This window comes from Ascidiella aspersa, chromosome 2 (assembly GCF_963924565.1).
Source record: "Ascidiella aspersa chromosome 2, kaAscAspe10.2, whole genome shotgun sequence".
NCBI classification, from domain to species: Eukaryota; Metazoa; Chordata; class Ascidiacea; order Phlebobranchia; family Ascidiidae; genus Ascidiella; species Ascidiella aspersa.
In genome coordinates this window covers 1543527-1549684 of record NC_139448.1, presented here as the reverse complement: position 1 = coordinate 1549684, position 6158 = coordinate 1543527, and the positions used below count along the sequence as shown (strand labels likewise).

At 34.8% G+C, this 6158-nt stretch overlaps 1 long non-coding RNA gene across 1 annotated transcript; it reads right to left on the bottom strand.

Moving 5' to 3' along the window:
• Positions 1-4119: 4119 nt before the first annotated feature.
• On the bottom strand, positions 4120-5671 carry LOC146163060 (uncharacterized). Its single transcript, XR_014494505.1, has 3 exons — positions 5554-5671; positions 4833-5176; positions 4120-4352 (listed from the first exon to the last, which is right to left on the bottom strand). It is a non-coding gene; the product is annotated as an uncharacterized LOC146163060 (long non-coding RNA).
• Positions 5672-6158: the final 487 nt, after the last annotated feature.

Below are 6158 nucleotides of genomic sequence, written 5' to 3'. Positions count from 1 at the left end.
TTGACAAGATGGCGGATCAATGCTACAAGCTTGTCAACTATATTGAGGAGTGAATCAATTTAATAATTGTAATGATCGTAATAATGAGAATTCGTGAAGTTGTTTTATGTTTCTTTATATTTGCATAAAACGGTTAAGTATTCATTTTAACTTGGATCAATCAACCATAACATGAAGGCAGAGTGCTCTCATATAACTCAGTAGGCTGATTCCAATTTGGAAATATTTAACGTGCAATTCATCATCTTTAATTGAGCGAGCTTAGAGTGGACAGTTACCTTCGAATCGTTGAAGTGCTTCTTCACATTCTACAGCAATCGACATCAGTTCATTTGCTTTAAGAAGCTCAACAAGGTCTTTGGCACTTTTTGACGGGTTCCTTTGGCGCCACATTTCCAGTCCATGCATCGCCCTGCTGCCAACTGTGCCTGTGAAACAGCATACGACCGATGTAACAACTACAACATTAAGTGAAGCACATTTGTGCTTTGAGAAGGTTTATAGGACGAAGTACAACGGTTGGTGTTATCACTGGAGAACAGAGTGGATACGACTGACAACAATACCGAACCTGGCTTACATTGTTCCACTAAAGCGAAAGGCCAACTACACACCCGACCCAAGTAAACTCTTAATCCAATGAACCGACTCCGCAGCCCAACGAGGGCAAATTAAAAGATCCCTAACAAGATGAAGAAGGCAGCAGTGTTATGGGTGATTTTGGCTTTCTTCTCTCTAAGCCCGCGTAGCTCAGTTGATAGAGCGACGGTCCCGGTGTCGGAAGAGCTCTTTTTAGCATTGATTCCTTATTAGGCGACTTTATTGAAACTTCCCGAAGGCACCCGGTTAACTAGCAATACTTTTGTACATTTTGTGATATTTATTCTCTCACCCTCAGGAATGTCACCAACTTCTTGCACAGTAAGTTCCAGAGTGAAGTAGAACAAGGGATCCTCTTGCATTCTGCTCATGTTTTGTCCAACGGCTTGAAAAACTAAATCAAGCAAATATTAAGCTTAGAGTCATTCTACTTTATTTAAAAAGTTCATCTCACCTTTTTCAAGCTTCTGTCTTTCAGGAGATAGAGGTTCTTTAAATTAAAACAAGTGTAACTTGAAATGCGGTTAGTAACAAATTGTCTATTTTAATAACTTCTAGAGATAAATATCCTTATTTTTAATTGTATAAATTAATCTTTGCAAATTTGTTTTGTCAGATATTTCAGTATTGTTACAAGAAATAAATTTACAACTTAAAATTTGTTAAAATACAAAGACGACTGAAGAAAGTAGGAAAATAAAACATTAACCATCTTACCTGCTGAGTGGTAAGTTAAAGCTCCTAGAGTTGAAACATCTGCTGAGTTTAAACATTTGCAGCATACAAATAAATAGGATTACTTCCAACAAAATTTTAAACAGTCTAAACATTCAAAGATAAATGAAGTGATTCACAAAAAGTATATAATATAGATAGATAGATATGTTTACTGTTAGGGAAGTAAATTCCCAGGGAGCAGCGAAAGACCGTTAGGTCATCAAAGTCAGCCGCTCCCTAATATAATGTTAGGTTTTCGGCAAAATAATAAAAAGTCAACTTACATAAACTTTTAACTAATCAATTCCAAGCTAATATAAATATGTGCAGACAATCCCAAACCAACACACTATACTTATCGCAACAACATACGTGTTTAAGTTAAATTAATATGCAAAAAGTTCTTACCTTGTCGGCTTGAGCTTGGTGGATTAATTACGACTGAAAAAGCAAATATTACAACTCAGAACAAATGTTATCGCATGTTTCGGGCAGGTTAAACTTACGTGTATTTATGTGAATCTTCTGTAAATGAATGGCCGAAGTGCCTGGTTGTAAATCTGTTAAAATACAATGTTAACTTGCAATAAACAATCGTACTTCGAATGTTTTTTTTATCTTACCTGTGTTCCTTGCAAGATCAGTTTGGGCAAGACTACATTGCTGCAGCTGACCTGTGACTAGAAAAACATGTTTAGGAATAAAGTTGAAACCCTTACTTACGTCCGTAAATCAAAGCATTAAAAGCAAATCTTACTTTGTTCGGTTGTTGCCAAAGTTTGAGTGATTTGTCTGGAAACCTCAGCATTAACTGACAAAACAAAAATGTGACAAACACGTTTACGTTTTAACATTGTTAGGTGTTTAAAACAAAATATTCAGAGCTGTTATTTAAGTAATGTTTCTATGAAATGTGCGATTATTTACAATAGTGGTTCAATGGAGTCAATGTAAAGCTCTTTGTAAAGATCTTAAACAAGTCAGACTTACTTGTATCTCTTTCTACCAGAGCTAGAGGCTGCTTTGATGTTGAATCAGGAGTCGTGGTATCAGGAAAGACGTCAGCAGTAGTTACATTAGGAATGACGTCAGCGGTGACATCAGGAATGACGTCAGTGGTGACATCAGGGATGACGTCAACGAAGACAGCTGTAAAACAAAACAAGATTTGGAAACACTTATTAGGTAGTTCCAAAAGTTGTAAAAATGACAGACTAGCGATAGAAAAGTGTATTTCACTTTTTTTTTAAGTGTAAAACAAACAAATTTCATTATAAAAAAACTAGTTGTACCCTAACAAACATAAGGGAAATCATTACCTTGCTTTGGTGTTGTCGCTAATGAAGCATCTTTTGGTTGAGCAGAACTTCCAGTATTGGCCACTGTGAAGGAAACAAAAAACATCACAAGTTACACAAATTTAACAGCACGTTTAAAAACAAATAAATTACGGTAAAACAAAATACGTTGGAACCTAACAAACACGAGAACAAGACAATCCTAACCTTGTTTTAGTGTCGATGAAGCATTTTTAGTTTGTACAGAACTTTCCCTTCCAGTAGTGCCCACTGAAAGTAACAACAGTTTATATTTTCGGTGTTACATGGCGTTAATTAGGTGTTATGCAACCATTACCTTGTTTAGGTGTTGTCAGTGATGAAATATCTTCGGGTTGTGAAGAACTTCCACTAGTGGCCACTGTAAAGTAAAAAAAATACAAAAACGTTAAAATAAAATTTACTCGAAAGAGTTGTAAATACAGACGAATAAATTGTAATACCTGAAGATGATAAATCCTTACCCTCCTTATACAACGCATATCAATACCTGTTGTTCATAGTAATGCTCATTTATAGCAAAATACCAATTATTTATGTGTAAGCTAATAACTTACGTGGTGAAGATGAAAGTGGAATGTTGGCAGGATCTGTGGATATAAAATAAAACTTTCATATAAAGAGGCAACAACTAAATAAAAAAGCCACAAATTCACTAGACATCTTACCAGGGTTGAAATGGTAGAGATAGTATTATGGACAGAGAGATTGGTATTTTGACTAACATACAAAGATTTTTCTAGCAACACAGTTTTTAAATGTTTATGTTTAAGAAGCCAGATTTGTACAAGTAGGTTTGTTTTAGCTTTTAGATTACAATTTGCCGCATTTTTTTTAACTAGGCCACAGCCATCAAATGTAAACTGTGTAGACCTAGCTGTTACAACATTTAAGCCCATCTCACCAACTGGACACTAGGATCCAAACATGATTTACGAATTTATTAAAATCCTCCTCTTTGATTGACAAGACTTCAGCAAAGTTTCCAGTTAGTTACAGGAGCATATTTTCAAAAAAACATTAAACAATGTTTCTTTTTTTAATATTTTGCTAGACCTTGGTAAAATTTACAAAGGTGTTTGTTGTCAAGTGGTAAAACAACATTTGCTCAAGTTATACCGGAGTTTAAAGTTTACTATCCTTTGTCCAGAAAATAAGAAAACCTTAACAACTTACGCTGCGGTGGTGCAAGTGGAAAATCAGCACGATCTGTGGAGTTAAAATAAAATTTTCCAGTATAAAGCTGACAATACAACACATTCACTGTATTATAGTATATATAGTTTTTCCTTGACTACCCTGCTGTATTAATTTCTAAACAACAAAATTGGTATTTATACTGGTTGGGGTCATAATGGATAAACTTGGCTATAACAAAGACAATTAATGTGTAGTGTCTAAAAATACCAAAATAACAAATTTTTGACCGGAAAAGTTATGGCGATAAGCGAATAATTACCTACAACAACACAAATCCATCTTTTTATCAACTCATTTTCAGCTTGTTTCACCAGACAACTTATCCCAGTGGAAAACTGATTTGGATAAAATTCCATATCCTTGATAATTTTAAAGTTACACTCATCACGAATGGAGTTGTGTTTCATCTTAACAATGCCTTTGTTGATGACGTAATGATCATCAGGTTCATCGTCATCGTCAGCAGCTTTCAACTCAAAGTCAATGTCGTCGTTTATTCTAGGAAGAGAAAGCTTATGGTGACGAGGTATGCATATACACATCACACACACACATATATATATATATAAATCAATAAAACACTCATCAATATTGTTCATACAACCGTGATCGAGATATTTGGAAGTGGTTCGTTTAACCAACGATAACGGCGCATATCGAAGCACACAAGACTAAGTAAATCAGTCAAACAATCAAGGATTATGGGGGAACGTCAGACTACAAAATCTGTCCTATGGTAAGATTCGAACTCACGACCTCGGCCATAACGAAATGGTCGCTCTATCAACTGAGTTACACAGGCTTAGAGGAAAGCAAGTCGATAGTATATTCATAATAATTATTTCTCTGGATAGTCTCAATATTAAGTAACATGACCAAACACTAGTAATTTATAGTTGAGGTAATTAACCTAGTTTGAATAGTCATAGGTAACTCAAACTTTGTCGAACATAAACTATAAAGCAACTAAATGCTTACCCGATTTTGACAATAGAATGATAAATATCCGTTTCTTGAGTGGCTTCTTGGCCATAGTCGGCAAAAACAAGCGTTGATTTAACAGCCAGTGAAGTTTTGTGCAGAAAACATTCGGGCTTCCTGAAGACTATTGACTTGTATTTCGAGAAAAATTGTCGAAACCACGAAGGCCAATCTATGTAGAAGCTGCACCACGAAATTTATTTTTAATAAAAAACTAAAATCCACGGTTTGGTGGAAACTTACAATGAGAAGTGTCGTGTGTCAAATGAAATCTTCAGATCGTTTCGATACATGATCGTGGCAAAATCTTTCCAATCCCATCTGTTCATGCTTGTTCGAACCTGAAACAAACAACACAAGAACATGTTTGTCGATATTCACTCTCAACATTTCAGCAACTACAAAGTAATGTGCGCCACAAACTATCCAAGATACAGCGACAATTTTAGGAATAAAAGCTTTAAAAAAGCAGATTTCTGATTAATCAATACAAACATTAAAGCCTTCCTTGACAAAGTTCACTTCATTCAATTCAACATTGTTTGTTCCATCACTAAAAACATTAAACAGTTTCCAAACAGTAAGCTTTCCAAAGAAAATCACTTATATACTTGAAAAAAAAGATGAAAAGGTTTAATTTTTGTAATTAGCTAAAAAAAAGTTTAGTGTGTTATGTTTTTTAAATCTATTGGTTAAATTAAATGACCAAGTAATTCACCACGACTTGAACGCTTTGATCATCTTCGGTGACGTAACAAGTAGGTAGAGTGATTCGAACAGGTTTCAGGAACTTTAGTTGGTGCGGTTCACATTTCAGCATTGGGGTTATGGATTCCTATCCACAAGAACACAAATAGTATTAGTTAAATCTTTATTCATCTTAGAATGGGTTTATTGCACATTTTTCTGCCTATTACATTTCAAGTGGAAATAGATGATGATTAAGGTTCACAAATGAAAGTAGCAAACATTAAAACTAAAAATTAAATGTTAAGTTTTAAATCTATTGGGTGTTTTACGTTTAAAACGTAAACTGTTGTTAAACGCTCTTATATCAACTATATATTAGTTGATCCACTTACAAACTCGTACATCCACTTCATATTAGTTGATCCACTTACAAACTCTCCTTCATTCTTTCCATAGTAGGAAGTAAGTTTGATGTGAACTTGACGATCCAAAGCATCTGGTGGGATTTCTACCACGCATCCTCCAACCTCCAATCTTGCTCTTCCACTTCCAACTGATGATGACGACTCGTTGGTGAACACGTATTCATCCTGTGGTTATAAATAACGTTCATTTGGAGTAAGTGACTTATGC